General features: G+C 38.3%; 1 pseudogene; it reads left to right on the top strand.

Annotated features, from left to right (window-relative positions):
* The first annotated feature begins 15,752 nt into the window (after positions 1–15,752).
* LOC131221455 (acetyl-CoA carboxylase 1-like) lies at positions 15,753–19,764 on the top strand (annotated as a pseudogene).
* The last annotated feature ends 777 nt before the right edge of the window (positions 19,765–20,541 follow it).

Genomic DNA, 20,541 nt, shown 5'->3' with positions numbered 1-20,541 from the left:
AGCGCTTATGGTCATGTACAAGTTCAACTTTGTATCTCTGCAATGTATTATGCTCAGGCCAACGAACAAGCCAAGTCAACCAATGAGATTTTGAAAAAGATCATTTGTCGAATGGTAGAGGATAACTCACATGCCAAGCATACAATGTTATTTGAGATACCATGGGCCGACAAAGTGTCCCAAAGGACAAGTATTGGGATGATGCCTTTTGCACTAATTATGGACATGATGCAGTATTACTCATGGAGGTTAATATTTCATCTTTGAATGTGGCATATCAACATGAATTAACCCTAAAAGATTTTACTGAGTCCATGATTATGGGATTAGATGAGCTAGACAACATACGATTGTTTGCCTTAGATAACTTAAGGGTTCATAAGCTCAAAGTTGTAAGAGTCTACAACAAGAAGGTAAAACAAAAAAGATTTGTTGAAGGAGAAATATTATGGAAAACTAAGATACCAATCGGAGTGAAGGATGGAAAATATGGAAAGAGGTCATGGGAAGGATTATTTAGAGTTAAGAAAGTCCTGCGCAGAGGAGCTTTTGTTGCAAGGTATGAATGGCTAGGAAAGCATAAATCTTATCAAAGGCCGATATTTAAAAAATCATTATCTTGCACTTTGGAAGTCCATGCAAACTAAAGAGTAGACAACCATTGACCAAGCCAGCTAGAGTGAAAAATGAAGTAGTAGGAAAAATGATACGAAATCGATTGTAAAGAAGGTTAGAATATAAATTTTGGTCGATCCTCTTTGTAAGCATCACCCTTGCTTTGTTAATAAAAATGGTGGCTAAGTTGTCAAGCTTAAGTTGTCGTCCATTAAGAGTGCATTTTTAAGTCTTTCAATTAAAGTGGGTATTCATTCCAAGCGAATTTCGACATTTGCATTAACTTATATGATGATTGAGCATGAACCATGTGCTGCCACGTGTCAGAAGTCGGAACGACTATTGAAAATATGAATAACAAACATCCCATTACATCTCTCGATATGAAGGGACATGGGGGGCATTGTTTACACCCATTTTCAGTACCTTGACGGGGACTAATGAAAGGTTGCAATGTGTCAATACTAAGGAGTTAGTACTAGAAGAAATCGTACTCATACCCGGGAGTATTTTCAATTGATCATCCTTCAATGTTATGTATTCTGTTATTAATGCAGAAGCACAGACCCATATTCATGCCTTCAGGAGAACAAATCGACGGATGCCACGTGACAATGATTAAACGTGCCAATTAATAAGGCATCATACTCAGCACATCTATAAAAGACTAGTCTAGAGAACATATCTTATCACACGACTAGCTATAATACACTTTGGGAGGCCGTCTCTCATAACCCTTCCAAAATGGGAGATCTTCACAAAGATGTTCAAAGAGTATGTAGCGTTTGAGAATGATTAAAATATCGAAATCAGCTAGATCAAGAGAGATAGACTCATTTATGGATTGGTCCTAAATCAGGAGAAATAAACTCATCAGCTAGATCAAGTCCTAATTTCGTACATCAATCAGAATTAAAAGAATGGGAGAGCCCAATGACCCGATCCTATGGTCATGGTTCAATTGGGATCAAGAGAATTGGAGAAGTAGATTTGATTTGGTCTGATAATTGGTCAGTATCAGGTGTCAAATCCCTCCAGCATTTTAGAACATTGGGGACAAAGGTTAAATGTATGAGGTGGCTTGATCTGGATTGTCCAACACATTGATTGAGAGTGGAGGAGGTGGGCCATTAGACGAGCAATCATGATCGATTTGAGGTCTAGGATCACTAATCTCCGAACCATTTTAGTTAGTGGGCCACAAATATCTCTCATCGAAAGGATCAACTATGAGAAGAAGATCCGAGAAGCTAACAGTTTTTTATTTATCCGACTACTTTCTTATTCGAAAAGCATCTCGGATACGTGAAAAATCTAGGAATAGTAAGGAAACCAAGCAAGGGTTAGGCCACCTTGACAAGATATAAAAAGGTCAATCGAAGAAGAGCTCAAGGCCCTACTCCAATCACATATACCTACCTTTTTAATTTTTTTTCATAGCCTAGCTTAGTTCTTGCATAGATTACTACTGTATATTGCTCCTGCTACAGTATCATAAGAGTTTATTCATTATATGTAACCTTAACTTATTAGATCATGATCAGTTGAGTTCCGATTTAGTTGATCATACCAACCCGATCACATCCCGTTGACTAATCACATTCATTGTCTATTCTGAAAGACGAATTGGGTATTATCACTTATTTATTTTCTTTTCTTAGTTGTTTAAGACTTTTGTGCATCGTGCCATGAACGAAGTTTGTTAAACCTAATTATTTCATGCATCTTAACCGTCTGTATCATTATACTTTCCATGGTCGCCATCCTTAACCTATTCTCATGTTGGCCAAAAGTATAATCAACCAAATCTTAGTAATTAATTATCCATCAAGTATGATTTAAGTAAATCAATAGTTTAAAATAAAAGTTAATAGTTAAAAATTGTCGATTATCTAATTAAAAACCATAGAAGTGTTGGCTAGCCTTTAAAAAATTTAATGAACAGTTCAAACCATAAGACTAACTCACTCATGACATCTAAGAAATTGGGTGGCAGGCCTTTAAAAATTCTTGATTATCTAATTAAAAGTCGTAGAGCTGTTGGTTAGCCTTTAAAAAAGTTAATGAACGGTCCAAACCATAAGACTAACAACTCATAAGTGAGTTGAAAGACTAACTCATGATGTCTCGCGGTGACTAAGAGTATCCCTTAATCATGCGGACTCTAACCATCTAGATAAATGTACCCAATCACAGCGACTTTGGGTGGCCACGTAGTGACCTCATAAAGCAAGCAAAACCAAGATCAATTAAGACCACACCATCCACACATCCATAGGTCTAAGAATTTATCAAAGATAGTGCATTTGCAAGTCTTTGTAGCCTAGGCGTGACGAGTCTCTCAATGTAACTGCTTACTAACAATCCTACCACTACAAGTTTTTGAAGGTTTCGCAAAGGTACCATATACATTTTAAATACACACTTATGTAGGGCAGTTTAAAGAAGCCACAACAAATCGGCCCCTTGATGGTGGAGATTGTCCACCCCCCAAGTCAGTTCCCTCACATAAGATGATTCATAGATTACCACGGGCTTATCGTATAACCTATGTGGTCATGCCCATGACACTGAGATTAATGGACCACAACTCTCTCTTAGCCAACATTAGTTGTGTCCAATCTCAAGTGCCCTAGGACAACTAGAGGAAATCCTTTCAACACAATATGAATAAACATGTATCACATACATTAATTAGGCCAATGCATGGGTAAAAGAAGTGTGTGTGTGTGTGTGTGTGTGTATAACATATAAAAGATAATGTAACAATTCTTTTTTCAAGGCACAACACTAACATACAATGGATGGGATCTCTCTCTATTTAGGCATTTCACAAGAACTTTCAAGTCATTCTCCACATGTACTTCCCGTAAGCCTTTATTTTTACAACTTCATCTATCAAACATGCCTTGGGCTTATGCCTCCATGTTCGAAGTATTATAGTAGTCATTGTGAAAAGTGAAGATTTTTGACATTGTGATAAATATAAACACTATCGCCACTACTCTCCCAAAGATTACCCCTTCATAAAATGTCCACATTTAACTTCACTCATCCTCGATTGTAACCCACCTATAAATCATGTTACCTTCTGCAATTCAGTTTATGACAGATCGTTTCGCGTTGCCAACCACTGGAATTCTTCAATGTAATCTGTGATGGTTCAATTCTCTTGTCGGCAATTTTGATATTGTTGTAACAATACATGCTCGTAATTACTAGGGAGGAATCATGATCAAAGAATATGTCTCATCCGTGACCATGTTGAGATGAGCGCCTTATTCTGTCATGCACGTGAGAGTTTTAATTGCTCCCACCATGCAGAAATACTAGATTTTAATTTGAATTGTACTAATTTCACCTTTTTATGCTCTAATACGTCCATATAATCAAAATATCATTCTACTTTGGCTAGCCAGTTGAGGAAATCTTATATACGTAATAAGCCATTAAAACAAGAAAGTTCAACCTTATCTCGATAGTCTCTTTCAACACGATCTAGATGATCGCTTCCATATATTAGTCGTCATGTAAAGCTTTCATCAAGGTCATCGTCGCTAGAGCTCAAATCATCTGGTGTAACCCTATGCTTCACCATTGGTAGTGCTCTATGGAAATTGGGGTTGTGTTGTATGACAACCACAAGCAATTGAGCATCTCCTTGGGTTCGAGGTAGAATTAACGCATCTACAAGACGATCGAGGATTGCCTGTAACCCTTGCATGGTCAACGGACTCTCTCGGTAGAAAGCTTTTATTCTTTCCAAAAGATAACGAAACCCCTGGATCACCGTCCACAAGATTTTGATCTATATCTACGTTGTTTGCAATCGGCCCGAGGGGAGTCCTCACTTTGATACCAATTGATGTACAGATGAACGTGATGAGGTCGACTACCATCTTCCTCAAGGATAACTACTCTGAATCCACGGAGGTTCTCTGGACTCCTCATAGAGACTTCTCAAATCTACGATGAAAAAAAAAGGAAAATATAAATAAATTCTTGAAAATTCATAAATTGAATGATAATTGAAACAAACGAGCTTACAACTCTTTAAATAATGATACTAAACCTTGAAAGAAGTTTCGAAATTAAACTACAACTAAAACTCCTAGAAATAGTGACTTACTATAAATAGTAAACTTACTATTTATAGATGGTTGTGATTCCTACTAGACATCACGGTTTTCAGCCAAAAATAGCAAGTGTCCTATTTGCCTTCACCATGCTATTTTCCTAATTATTCTAAGCGCTTTTCATGTTAGACACAACTCTTAAAGCCCAACGGATGAAGAGTTATATAATCAAACTAAAACTTATTGTAAATAGTAAAAACGGAAATAAAACGGTAATTTGACTGTTAATCTGATGGTATTTCGCAAATTTGGCATGTGCTACCCAACATATAGTAGGGTTTGGTGGCTAAAGTAGATTGTCCTACCCCAAAATCATAAATGGCACGTTGGATAACTCATTCTGGTTTGCGAGATATGCCCGTTTTAAGGTCCCAACTGTCCGGATCACTTCTGCGTCCAATCGAGCCTTTTCTGGTCCATCTCGGCCATGAAACTATCCGCGACCCGCTCTACATTAACCTTAAAATTAATATTGTTGATTTCACACTTTAGCTCATGTGATGCCCATCTGGATTACACATGTTGTGGTAACAACGGACGAAGGGAATTAATCGTTGCTTGGATGTTAAATCATGCCTTGACCTTTAACATCACATGTTGTGGCCCACCTGAGTTTTGGAATGGGCTAATATTAGGCGTCAGGAGAATCTTCTGAATGGTTTAGATGGAAAATTCAAAATACTGTGTGCCCCAGACACAAACTAGAATTAATTCTTTTCTTGGTAGGTGTTCCAATTACAATAGCCCCATATGGTGTGGCCTACCTGAGTTTTGGATCAGTCTGATATTTGTCATCCAAAGATAACATGTGGTATTGCCCATGATGGACGGATTGGATGCCATTTACACATCACAGTGGACCCTACAAATGGTGTTCTAATTAAACCTACAAAGCTTTGGACTAGATCTAGGCTTTCTAATGAATTATAATGCATGCATATACGTCCAGGTCTTTTTCTTTTACAACAAGCATATACTATATCCATCAAAGCTATGTAAACGAGCTCATTTTGATTGGGTGGTACAACAGTTGGAGTCTGCTCTTAAATTGGGATGAGAAGTAAGGAGCTTCCTTTGAATTGGTGCTACACAGCTCACGTCTTCTATACATAGGTAAACATTATCAAAATGTTTGAATTTTTCAATGAAACTTCAGAGATTATTAAAAATGACCTTAATATGCACTTTTAAATCATAAAATCTCCACAAAAAAAAAAAAAAGTGCACATAATATGTTTCCTTTGTATAAGGTCCTAAGTCATGCGCCATCCGCTTGAACTAAAACAAATATATTCAAATATATTGCATGACATTTATAAATGCATCAAGACATGTATACCTAAACCGTCCATCTGTTTTGCCACCTTAATTTATGGCACCATACCTACAATGAAGCATTTGATTAAAACCATGCCATATGCAACCGTATTGATTGAAGGCCCTACCATTAAAACTTTCTTAGGGATCACCTTAATGTTTTCAGTGTTTATTTACCATCCAATTAGTTGATAAGTTCACATAAGCTTAAATGAAAGGAAAAAACAAAGAGCAGATTGGTGTAGAACTTTTGTGGCCCATTAATAGTCAATCACAACTTTTTCCTTTGAGTTGGTCCATCCTGATATATAGATGTGCTTTGTTTTTTGGATAATATATTAAAATGATTTGGAAAAACCGTTGAATAACATGGATACAAAATATAGACATTAAGGTGGACCTCATATTAAGGGCCGCAGCCTCTTGGGTGGGTATTGGGTCTCACCTAATCCGCTCTCTAATTCATGGTGTTGATATATTTACTTTTTGATAAGTCTTGGCTCAAAAAATGAGGTAGATTGTGTGGGCCCCATGCATTCTATCCATATTATCCATTCATTTTTTTGGATAAATTTAAAGGCAGAGAAAAAAAGAGGTGCAAATCCAGATATCAAGTGGACCACATAAGATGACGTACATAATATGGTGGGACCCTGGCTGTGGGGCCACCTTAACATAATATGACGTATATACACCATCAATTCATTTTGGCATATTATTTTAGTGAATTGACCAAAAAATGAGGCAAATCCAAAAATGAGGTAGACCGCACCACATGAAAAAGTGTTCATTGAATGGCCACCATTAAAACATTTTTAGGGGCTACAAAAGTTTCAGATCAAGCTAATATTTTGTGTTTTCCCTTCATCTAGGTCTGTCAGACCTTATGAACAGATTGAGTGGCAAATAAACTCACCGACGGGATGGGAAAGCTTCAATGGTACATATCATTGCCACGACTTCTTATCATGTGGTCGACTTCCTATCATGTGATCCACTGGATCCTTATATTTACTTATATTTTATTCTTATACCCTAAAATTACCTATCAAAATAGATGGACGGTGTGGATAAAACACATATATCATACGGCCCTACAAAGGCTCTGTCAATACCGTCTGTCTGCGAGGATTTCAATCCGCGCCGGACGCGGATTTCCTGCAAAAGCTTTCGCAGGATGTTCCTGCCTCAGATGCTAGATGGGGCCACTGTAATGTTCGTTAGAAATCCACTCCGTCCATTCATTTGAAAAAGTGGAAGTATTAGTTTCAACCGCTGAAAACTTTCTAAAATCCCCAGTGATGTTTATTTGTAATTCAACCTGTTCATAGGACCAGAAAGACATGAATGTAAGGAAAACACAAATATCAGCTTGATCTAAAACTTCGGTTGCCCCCAAGAATTTTTCAACGGTAGATGTTCAATTCACACTGTTTCCAATAGCGTGGTCCATTTGAGGTTTGGATATATCCATTTTTGAAATAAAGCCATAAAATTATGTGTTAAAAGAGATGGACGGAGTGGATATAATTCATGAATGACACTGGGCCTACGGAGTTTACTCAGTATGCTTACCGTACTGAGTTACTCAGTACGCATACGGCCCTACAAAGGCTCTGTCAATACCGTCTGTCTGCGAGGATTTCAATCCGCGCCGGACGCGGATTTCCTGCAAAAGCTTTCGCAGGATGTTCCTGCCTCAGATGCTAGATGGGGCCACTGTAATGTTCGTTAGAAATCCACTCCGTCCATTCATTTGAAAAGATCATTTTAGGAGATGCAACCTAAAATGAGGTGATCCAAAACTCAACTGGGCCATACGAGAGGGCAAACTGGGCAAAGAGTTTTCTACCGTTGAAACTTTCCTGGGATCCACCTTAATGTTTATATGCCATCCAAACCGTTTATGAGGTCATTTCCACTGTGATGAAGTGAAAACATTAAAAACTTATACTGATATGAAACTTCTGTGGCCATAAAAATGTTTCAACGATGATCACTGAATCCCTACGGTTTCCTCTCTTGCGGCCCACCTGAGTTTTGGATCCACCACATTTTTGGTCGCATGTCCAAAAATGAGCTTTCAAAAAATATGGACGTGGCAGATTTCTTACAAACATCACAGTGGGCCCCACCTAGCGTCCCAGCGCACGAAGGAAAGTCTTTCACATGAAATCCGCGTACGACCGCACGATAAGAAAAAGGGTAGTGGATTGCGTACTGGTACGCTTACCGTACTGAGTAAACTCTATAAGTTTCACCAGGATTTATGTATTTAATCCACTCCGTCCATTCATTTTATTGGATAATATCAGGTTTGAGCGCAAAAATGAAGCATATCCAACACTAAAATTAACCACACAACACGAAACAGTGTAAATTGAACATCTACCGTTGAAATATTCTCGGGGACTAAGTAAGTTTTGAATCAAGCTTACTTTTATGTTTTCCATTCATCCATGTCTGATCTTATGAACAGGTTGGATGACAGATAAACATCACTGTGGGGCCTAGCTAGTTTTCAATGGTGGAAATCATTATTCCCACTGTTTCCTGTGGCATGATCGGCTTGATCTTTGGATATGCTTCAATTTTGGGTTCAACCACTTAAATTATTTAGAAAAAACAGATGGACGGTGTGGATAGACTACATACATTCACGGTGGGCCCAACTGAGTTTACTCAGTACGATAAGAGCGTACTGAGTAACACAGTATGCAATCCGATTTCGAAAAAAAGGCTCGGAAGCCCTGTTTGTAAGCAGAGAGGTTTCGGCCCCTAAAACCCTAATGTCTCTCCCAAATCTCCGGATTTCTCCCGATTTTTTTTCACATTATCTTCCGAAATCAATTACCTACAAACTTCCGAAATCAATTCCCTACGAACAGCGCACTTCGACAAGCAATTGCTACACAGCTCACGTCTTCTAAGGTAACACCAAACCTGCTATTCTTCTTTGCTTACAACTCCTTATTTATCTTTATTTGTTTTAACTTATCTTGTAATCTTCCATGTTTATTTCAGGTTTTTCTTTTCTGGTGTTGAGCAATTGTTTCTGCTTCACAGATTATCCCTTTTATCCATCCAAAAGATACAATGGCTGCAATCTTGGCAATCTTGGGGATCGTGGTTACACCGGTTACAGAAGCCAGAAAAGCTTTAGTGGTTACTATATAGCGCCAGGCCATTTATCTCCTTTGCTTTAGAAGTAATGTTGATGATCTTAGCAAAGAAGTTGAAAACTTGGTAAGTACAAGAAATGATGTACAGGGAAAGGTGGATGCAGATAGGCGAGTGATCACTAACGATGTTCAGAAATGGTTGGAAAAGGTAGAAGATGTCAAAGAAGATGCAAAGAGTTTGGATGGTCGAGTTAAAGAGAGCATGGGCTGTTTCGACTTGCACTCACGTTACCGTCTAGGTAAAGAAGCAAAAAAGAAGATGGATGATGTTCGTAGGCTCCAAACAGAGGTAAAATCCAAACAAAAGTTTTCGATCAAGCTGATATTTGTGTTATTCCTTCTTCAGGTCTAGGTCTGTGTGAACTTACAAACAGGTTTGATCTCAAATAACCACCATGGTGGGTCCCAGGAAGGAATCAACGGTCGAGGGCACTATCCCCACCATGATGTTTAGTTTTAGGTGTAGGTTTAGGTTTAGGGTTATACTAGGGTCTGCTCCAACAATTTCGAGCTAATACATAAACACGGCCTGTCCAAATGGCCAGGCCACTCCAATGCTGTCCATAGGAAATGGACAGTTTCATCATGGTCATAACAGCGGTTCCCACCTTCCAAGGACCCCGGCTCAACATCCGGATAGCTCCGACGCACATCTGGGTCTGCTCCATCAATTTCGAGCTAATACATTTAAAAACAACATAAAAGGTAAGTAAGGCAAGAAACATCAATATGAAGATATTGAGGGGAAATACTAGTAGGGGTGCACATTTAACCGTTGAAACTGTGTAACCGGACTGGAACCATTGGATCGCTCCGGTTTGGTCCAGTTCCAAGGTGCTAACAGTCCAGTTCTGGTTCATAAATTTTCTGAACCGTTGATTATGGATCGGTTCCGGTTTAGGGTCTTGTAGAACCGAACCGAACCGTTGATCCGAACCATCTCTTTGCTACAACAGGAAGGCCATCATCACCATCTCTTTCTCTCCCATTTTTTCCCAATTCATGCAAAACCCATAATCCAAAAGTTCAATGTCTTTTCAGCAATCTTTCACCAGCTCCAAAAATCACCACCACCATCTACTCTGATCTCATTTCCTCTGTCATCTTTCTCCCAAATCCATGAAAACCAAGCTACCAAGCATCACCATCTATTCCAATCTCATTTCCACTGCTATTTTCTCCAAATCCATGAAAAACCCATCAACCAAAATTCTATCTTTTCTCAGCAATCCCTCTGCAACCTGAAGAAAACCATCACCAGTTCCCAAAAAAAATCATGTAATTTTTCTCCTTTATCAATGGAAGAAATCCATCTACCAAAAAACCTTATTTTTTTTTGCCTTTCTTCTTTAGCAATGCATTAAAACCAATTAGCCCCAATACTACTTTTCAGCCGTTGGATCAAAGCTCTCTGTAATTCCATAAGCTGGGCTGGATTTTTAAAAGCCTAGAACCTTGGATCTGATCTGGGACCGAACCGTTCTTCACGGTCTGGTTCCGGTTCGGTTCTAGGGTGCTAATGGTCCGGTTCCAATAATTGCAGAACCGTTACGAACGGTTCGGTTCCGATTTCACCCCAAAATTGAACCGAACTGACCCGTGTGCACCCCTAATTACTAGTGTATCTATATTCCTTCTATGTACTAGGTTGATTTTGAGTTGATTATGACTAAGATGTTGGTATGGATGCCTTAAGACATGTCATTATTTGTTCATATTGCATCCCTATGACATGGTGAATTGTCCTTGCCATGAGTTAAAGGAATATCTGTAATGTTTCTTGCTTCATAGCATTCCTTGAAGGCTAATGGTTCAAAAATCGATAGCCTTCAAAGAAAGATCCCACACCAACAAAATTTTCAGCTACTACTATATTAATGAGATTTGTCATCAGCTTTACTTTGAAACATAAATAAACAAGTAAAAGAAATATAAAACAAGGAACAAAAAATCCCTTTGAAAAAAAAAAAGAAGGAAAAGCATGAATAGTAAATAAATGAAAGATCCATAGAATAGAAGCAAGTTAAGCATATGTAATAGCATGAAACCCAATCACGACATCAAATCTCTCTATACTTTTATGTGCAGAGACAGTAATGCAATACCATCTAGATGGTAACCAGTTTCTATAGAGTCTAAGATGGAAAAGGAAATCCCTTTTTTGGGCCTTAGAAAAAAATATCCCATTTCAATATATTTAATGTCAAGCAAAAATGCAACACACACTTAGGATGTGTGCTATTTGGGATCCCAAATGTCCATCATATGATCCCACGAGTCCATATGTCCTTATCCAAAAAAACAAGTTATCCACTCATCAGGTGACACATGCCTTGCGAACAAAATGCTAAACATTTACCAAAACTAATTAGCTATTTGGAGAAGGTTCTTACTTAATCAACTACTTCAACTCAAAACTAATCATTTTTGCAATCAAATATTATAGAATTAGAAATAAGAATCTGTGAGGGAAAAAATGAACCAGCGAAACTTCAGTTACATGAAAGGATACAAAGCATCATATCACTACAAATTCAGATTCAAGCATGTGTTGTTGTCACACACACACACACACACACACACACACACACACACACACACATCAAAAAGGACAATTCCTGATCCAGCATATTTTTATTGCTATAAATCATGGCTCACGATAACGACTGCTCTAAAGTTTTTACTAGAGTAGACCAAAGTGCGATTTATAATAGCTCACAACTTTGAAAAAAGAAAAAGATCATATAGTGGTTGTTGAAACATTATAATCTATGCTACCGCATGCATATATACATGTGCATGTGTGCATGTATGTGTGCACCTATGCACATATGTATGTAGTGTATGAGATTTGCTGAGACCACACTTGTGTACAATGGAGCCTAGCTACATGCCACCTCATGTGCACAACATCCAGACCATCCATTAGATGGTCCCACGATGGAAGTGTCCTTGACCAAAAATCAAGATCGGTTGGGCTACCATTTACAAAACTGCAAATGACCTGATTTTTCTTAGCTATCCTCTTGCTTGTAGGGGCTGTTTGATGGGTGGACTGACCTGATTTTTAAGACAGTTCATCTACAAGTTGGGACTTGGGACTCACCCTGACTGACTGGATATCAAACAAGTCTGCCACCTTGGCACATGGTGTATCATGAAGATGTCTCCCTTTGCACTCGTGTGCTTGGACAACATACATACACACATGGATATGCATACATACACGTATATGTGACCTATGTACACAAACACCTGCTGGCACATGTGTGTGTGTTCACATATGCTGGCACCAATTTCTCAAAGAAAAAGGGTAACAAAATCGCTATTTTCTACTATTATATAACAGAAAACCTTTTGGCCATCTTAGCTGGATACAGAGAAGGGCATTACAAGTCATTCCTCCCCCCCCCCCCCCTTCTTTTTTTTTTTTTTTATTTCATATTTTCATCATTTCTGCAGCAACCACCAATGTCGGCCGCTATAAAGGGCACTCAGTCATTTTTTGCCATTTCTTCTCATTCCAATCACTTAGAAAACAGTGTAACAACATCGCATGTAAGATTTCCCGTCACTCGTGAAAAAATGCCCCGAGCACGACTAAGCTTAACTAATAAGCCAAGAAAGCGGCTAATTCAGTTTCAGTGGTGAATTCGGCCGGGCCCTTTATCTTTTTGCGATTGGCTTCCAATTCGGCACAATGGCTGCCAGGGAACCTGAAAAAAGGGGGGAAGAAAGATGGATTAACAATTTATATCTATAGGCAAATGTCGTCTGAAAGATAAGAAAAATGTTAGAACACTTACATCAAGTATTGGGAAAAATGTGCAAGCCATTGAAGAGGGGATATCTTATGCACGTCAGCGAGACAAGACGTTTCACGGAAAAGTTCGATTGTTGATGTTGAAATCATAGGCGTTCTGTTGGGAGCAACATAGGCGAATTCCTCTTTCATAGGAACGTATTCATCTAGGAAAGATCAGGAGATAGGTAGGCTAGTCATCCTGTATAAATCCCATAAGGTGATGCTTACTTCTCCGACCGAAAGGTGGAAAGAATTTGTAGTGGAGGACCAGTACTTCAGAAAGCCCTTATAAATCATCGTGTCCTTTTGGAAGAACTCTGATGTGGCTTCTATAGCATGATATATCTTTGCTGCAATAAGAACATCTTCATACTTCTTCAAGATCGCCTTAGTTCATGCGTTGTAATACAGACGATCAGTCCAAAGACCCCGTGTCCTAAATTCTTCTCTACTCCACAGGGAGTCGCGATCATAAAAACGCTGTTGAATCGTTTCGAAGAAATGAGTAAGGTAAAAGGAGTGAGGATTGTAACATGGCGTGAGGAAGCGCATATATTAGTTGTCGGGCAAAGCCTTCATCGAGGTCATCGTCGCTAGAGCTCGAATCATCTGGTGTAGCCTTATGATTCACCACTGGTAGTGCTCTATGGAAATCGGGTTGTGTTGCATGGCAACCACAAGCGGTTGAGCATTGCCTTGGGCTTGGGGTAGAATTAACGCATCTACAAGACGATTGAGGATTGCTTGCAACCCTTGCATGGTCAATGGACTCTCTTGGTGGAAAGCTTCTATTCTTTCCGAAAAATAACAAAACCCCTGGATCACCGTCCATAGGATTTTGGTCTATACCTTTGTTATTTGCAATCGGCCCGAGGGAAGTCCTCGCTTTGATACCAATTGACGTACGGACGAACGTGATGAGGTTGACCACCATCTTCCTCAAGGATAACTACCGTGAATCCACGGAGGTTTTCTGGACTCCTCACAGAGACTTCTCAAATCTATGATGAAAAAAACAAGAAAAATATAAATAAATTCTTGAAAATTCGTAAATTGATTGATGATTGAAACAAACAAGCTTACAACCCTTTAAATAGCGATACTAAACCTTGAAAGAAGTTTCGAAATTAAACTACAACTAAAACTCCTAGAAATCGTGACTTACTATCACTACACCAAAATTGTCAAACTGGTACGGTTGGGATTTTGGTTCAGAAATGGCTTGAAGCGGTTCCTGATTTGAAATGGTAATGAACCATACTTGAATCGTCGCTAATATACGCTGTTATTTCCACTGTTTTGTTGGTGTATCCCAATTGAGTGTTGGGTCTTCTTATTTATTATTATTATGTTTTATTGTTTTATTTTGAAATAGATGGACGGAATGGATTCGATTAGTAACCTCTGAGTGGGCCCCACATGGCCCGAGAGTCGCATTACTGTAAATCTACCATCTGAATTATTTTTTTCATTTCCTTACGCCAAAATGCCCTAAAATCCCTCATTTCGCATCCATCGCCGTCTCCGTCTCCCTCTCCCTCTCTTTCGATCTCCCGATCTCAACCCTCTCTCTCGATTTCCCTCTCCCTCGATCTCCCTCTCTTTCGATCTCCCTCTCCCGATCTCAACCCTCTCTCTCGATCTCCCTCTCACTCTCCCTCCCCGTCTCGATCTCTCTCTCCCTGCAACATCCACCATCGCACGACAGTCCCCACACATGGGGTATCTAATATTGTAGAAGCCCGTTAATGCCTCTTCTCTTCTCCTTCATTCTCTTCTTATCCTCCCTTCCATACATGGGCTTTTTCGACCTCTTTCATTCCCATCGTTGAGAAGAAGGAACTAAGGTTTATCTTCTTTTCATTTGGGGTTTTCTTTCGTCAGTTCAGTACATTAATTTCTCCTTTTACAGCTGTTGCCTGTTTATCTTCTTTGATTTTTTCTTTTTTCTGAATTTTTAGTTGAGGTAGTCTTGTTTTGTGATACTGTAATGGAATGTGGGTTTTTTCTGGTCTTGAACTGATTGAAGTGGTATGGGTGGTTGAATTTTCTGTAACCCATGCTCTCGGTAATCCAGCTTTTTTCATTTGAGCTGAGGTTTTTGTGCAGGGAGGGCACCATCTTTCAGTGACACAGACCATTTGTCTGGTGGGCCGCTCCCTGGATGGGCCATTTGATCCAGAATCTAATTCATCAAACAATACTGGCAAATGGCCGGGCATCTACAATGGGGCCTAGGAGGTGGATGGGGTGGATCACTGAAAAGTGGGACCTGCATGTATGGAGTGCTGGCCTGGTGGAAGGGCCAGTAATTCTAATTCGGGCCAAGCATCATATATTTCGTCTTGCAGAACGAGTTTTTTTCTTTTCGTTTATTGTTTGTCTTTGAAATTGTTTTTTCCACTCTGAAAATTGTTAGCCCCTCCCCAATTTGGATGATTTGGTTGTTCGAGATATTGGTAAAACACGCATACAAGAACAAGCATCAAGACCAAAATTCAAATTACCTGTGGGGTGGAAATAACAACCCCACTTGTTTTTCGTATGAATGTTTAGAATCTCTAATTGTATTAGCAATGTTTGAGAGATATGCTGTTGAATTGATTGAATTTTCTTAGATTGAGCGGTTTGGGATTTTATTACTGCTATTGACTTCAGGTTTTTTTCTGTTTATTTATTTAATAATTAAAGGCTATAAATTGCTGTAGAAACTGTAAAAATTGTTCTCATTTGATGCTTGTGCAAACAGCATCTGCGTTAGTAAATGATGCATGTGCTTTAGCTTTAGGATCTGGTTGTAGAATTCTTCCTTTTGGAATATGTGGATTTTTTGGTCTGCCAGGAATCCATGGAGACCTTCTCATGAACATGTTGTCATACTGTTCATGTTGAGAAGTTTTTGTCATGATAATAATCAATTGAGCTAGGATCATTCTTGAAGCGAACACAAAAACCAACATAACTAACTAGAAGTTTTTTAGTGCTACATTCAATATTCTTCTTGCTCATGTTTATAAAGTGCTTGCCCAAGTTGCAATTTTTCTAACATATGATGATGGGGAAAAAGAAGGAAAGTAATAAAAGAAAGAAAAAAATGAGAGAAACCCAATTCAGTATTAACTTCAAATCTTTGGATTCATTGATTATTTAGTTACGTCAATGCAGAATTTCTGAAGCCCAAAGGAGAACAGCTATGGCAGAAGTTTGGCGTGGCGATGGGGTCATAAATGGAAAAGTTCAAATCTCGTATTCGGCATTGTCAGAAGTCGATGATTTCTGCAAGGCCCTTGGCGGGAAGAAGCCCATTCACAGTATCTTAATTGCAAACAATGGGATGGCAGCTGTGAAATTCATGCGTAGTATCAGAACATGGGCTTACAAAACCTTTGGAACAGAGAAAGTCATTTTGTTGGTGGCTATGGCAACTCCAGAAGACATGAGAATCAATGCAGAGCACATTAGGATTGCCGATCAGACTGTGGAAGTTCCGGGGGGGAACCAACAATAATAACTATGCTAATGTGCAACTCATTGTGGAGGTCAGTTCTACATTCAATTCCATTTCTTGTTCCTTACCTATGCTTACTTATATCTGACTGTTGGTTTGAGAGTTTAAATACCTAAAGTGAAGGTTGAAAAGTTGGTAAACCTATTATTCTTCATCATACATTCAATTTTAAATTTTGAGTCATCTACAGATGGCAGAGATTACACATGTTGATGCTGTTTGGCCTGGTTGGGGCCATGCATTGGAAAACCCCGAGCTGCCTGATGCATTGACTGCAAAAGGAATCATATTTCTTGGGCCTCCAGCATCATCGATGGCAGCATTAGGTGATAAAATTGGTTCATCTCTAATTGCTCAGGCAGCAGGAGTACCAACACTTCCATGGAGTGGCTCACATGTTTTTTATTTTTTTATTTTATTGTTTAGCCTGGGTATTAGACATGCAAATTGGTTGACCCAATATTGGAAATTTTCTCCTAGGTGAAAATGCCTCCTGAAAGTTGCTTGGAAACTATCCCAGAGGATATTTATCAGGAAGCTTGTGTTTATACGACAGAGGAGGCAGTGGCAAGTTGTCAGGTGGTGGATTACCCTGCTATGATCAAGGCATCTTGGGTTGGCGGTGGTAAAGGTATAAGAAAGGTACGTCTCATACTTGATCACAATGTGGTTTTCCTATCACTGAGGACTGAGGAGTGAGGACATATCTCCCTTCTTTCCTGCTTATTCTAGAAGTAAATCTCCAAATAAGATTATCTAAAAGTGAATCACTCTTGTGATTGGTGCTTGACCTGTGACCTGTTGGTTACGTTGGTTTGCATCCTGACTTTCTCAAAACACGAGGTACATCAAGATTTCTAGTTGCCTCAATTTCAAAACTATTGACATCAAACAAGTTTTTAACTAGTTTGATCCTATGAAGAGTTTATGCCAGAAGAAGATTTAGAAAGCTATTTAGGGAAGTCACTTTTAACTTTTGAAAAAAGGAAGTTATATTTTTACAAATATTGTTTTGTTTCATCATTAGTTTGCAATTGGGACCGACTTTTTCATTTGGTTTTATTTTCCACTTTTTATTGAATATTTCTTCATCCTCTTAATTAGGTTCATAATGATGACGAAGTGAAAGCTTTGTTCAAGCAAGTTCAAGGCGAAGTTCCTGGCTCGCCAATATTTATAATGAAGGTAGCTTCTCAGGTGAGATATTTCTCAACAATCAAATCCACTTAAAACTGTAGTCTACCATATAAAGTATGTTGGAGCCAGACCACCATTCCTTGACATCAGATGATCCTTTGTCTTTGGTTGGTCCTTTCACAAGTCACTTTTTGAGTGTCTTCTCCTTTTCCTCTTGAGAGATGTTCACATTGATTTCTTGAGCCTACCCAAAGGGCTTTGTTATGCATTGAATGACTAGAATGTGGTTAGTCCAGGACTTGGATGTTGAGCATTCCCCTTGCTACAGCTGTGTGTGTTGCTATTTAAACTGAAGTGAATGTCTATATTTTGAATGATATTCAATGGTTTTCTTTTCATTTAAGGGACATAATTGGAGTTGGAACTATGATGATCTCTATTTGCATATAGATTAACATTCAATTTCTCCGACTTATAGATAATTCCAGAGTTAATATGTATGGACAGTTTTTGAGGACAGCTCAAGGTGAGATTATATGCAAGGCTATGGTTGTGTTTGGACATGATATCATCTAGAAATGCAATAATCATTTCAGTGAAGCTGAAATGACCAATTTGAAACTATCATAGTATTTGTATTGTGTAATCATTACTCCAAGTTCAACTAGAAAGGAATTTAATTGCAATTTGTACTCCATTATGAATAACACTAACCGTCGATACAATTCGATCATTGCTACCTAATTGAACTGAACAATTGCAATCCAACTCAGGTGTGTTTCAAAATGCAGCGTAAAAGATGCGTTTAGATCAATGGATTATTTCTAGCCTGGTGAACCTGTGATTAGCTCTGTTTTGAGCTTGTAGATTATCTTTGCATTAAGTTGATGAAACTCAATCAGGCCTTAAAAGATTTGAATTTTATTTTGTATTGTGACTTGAATAAAATATCTGATGTAATTGAGAAAACCCAAAAGCCACAACTCTTTTTTTTTTTTTTTTTTTTTTTGCATGATGCCAATAAGGAATCTAAGTCTGTTACAAAAGCTTTTGCAATGAAAGGTGTAACTCTGTCTTTGTTCTTTGCATGTTTCATGCTTCCTGCAATAGCCCATTCAGAACTATTTTTGCTAAAAGTATTGTTAGTTTGCTTTCACTCAATTCTCCTTGAAAACTGCTTTGTGGTCTAATGCTGAGAAAGGTCCTTGAAATGGTAATTTGAACTTAATTACTTAAGTCTGTTACAAAACTTCTGATAAATGAGAGCTGAAATAATGATTCCTGTCACTCCCATTTCAAATCTATCTTGAGAACATCTGTCAGCATCTTTGGTCTAATTCACATTTTTCCATTAAGAAAAATGATTTTGACAAGATGAATTGTGCTGAACTTTCTTTGATTAGAAAAATTGGCTAGAGTCCCAAAGCATGACATAGACTTTGATTATTTCATTCTTCTTTGTTAGACTTTGATTATTTGGTTTAAACAATCCATGAATGAAATTGTTTCACTTACAAGGTCTGGTGTTGGGGGTTCATGCCTGTATCTCGATGGAACGTGCTTTGTGCTTCAACATTGAGGTCTTAGGATGGAGACAAACTTACCTAGGGAATAAAAAAATAAAGATTTGGTTTTTGCTTTTCAACTGAAAATTGCTTTGGTGGTGTTGACTATTGATTTTCCAATGCTGTTTTACTTGTCTTCACCATACAAAAGACATGATTCTTCTATTTTAGTTGCCTAATTCATCTCCTTTAGTAATATTAACTTTTTTGCCTATTATTTGCAGTTTAGTTAGCTTTAAGTTGCTAAGAATCATATGATTGTATGAGTTGCTTATACTAGTACTTACAGGCAAAAATCTTTTAGCTTTTGTTATTCTTCCTGATTCTGAGGTGCTTTCTTCTCATCTAATTTGCTAGTGGTGTTTTCCTGTAGTTTTAATCTGAAATTCTCATCTCTGCGCCTTTTGATCCATAAGCAGTCATGTTGACCTGTTACCTGGCTTTTAATGTTCCTTTGAGCAACATTTTGTGTTATTATTGTAGGTGCACTTTCTCTTTCCAACTCAGTTCCCTAAGCAACAACCGACTTTGATGCTCCAAAGTTCTCAGGTAATGACAATGTTTAATTTTTTAATTTGTCTTACATATGCACATGGATGTATGTCCATGGACTTAAAGTTGAGTTACAACAACTAAGGGCAAATTACAAATTTTCTAGAACGTTGAATGCTGCATACAAGTCATGCAGGTGCTTCTCCCATCTTGCTGATTGATCTTGCAATAGTCTTTCTAATCAGGACATGCTCTTCTATTTGTCAACTTCTCACATCCAGAGATGCTTTTTGTTTATTTCAACTGACTCATATCAATTTGATCTGTGATTCATGGAACTTCTTCATTGGAGCCACATAGCATATACTTCGCGATGTTGTACCAGATACCTGGATACATGCACAATGGCACCCTGTGAAATTGGTTTTTGATGCAGTGCTTTCACAAAGCCAAAGTAATATATTGTTCCTTGAAAGTAGTACTTGAAACAAACAGAACATTATTTCAGGGGGTTCACCTGGTTTTCCTTTACCAAAAAAAAAAAACACCTGCTAAGTTTCGGGTCCCGGCATTTATTTTGTTCATATTGGTTTTAACACTTTCAGTTTGGCGTGCTCTTAACAGTTTTTTAAGATCCAAGTAGAAGGTGGAAGGCGGTGCTCTGTTTTGCAATGTAACCCTGATCTTGCGACCCAACTTATTGTTACATCTGATGATGATAGTTCACCTTCCCTAAGGGTATAATGTCTTTTGTTGTCAATTGTTGCAATCATTTTGTTGATAT

Source organism: Magnolia sinica, chromosome 12, assembly GCF_029962835.1.
Source record: "Magnolia sinica isolate HGM2019 chromosome 12, MsV1, whole genome shotgun sequence".
NCBI lineage: Eukaryota > Viridiplantae > Streptophyta > Magnoliopsida > Magnoliales > Magnoliaceae > Magnolia > Magnolia sinica.
The sequence above is the reverse complement of the archived record's forward strand: the minus strand, read 5'-3'. Positions and strand labels throughout refer to the sequence as shown.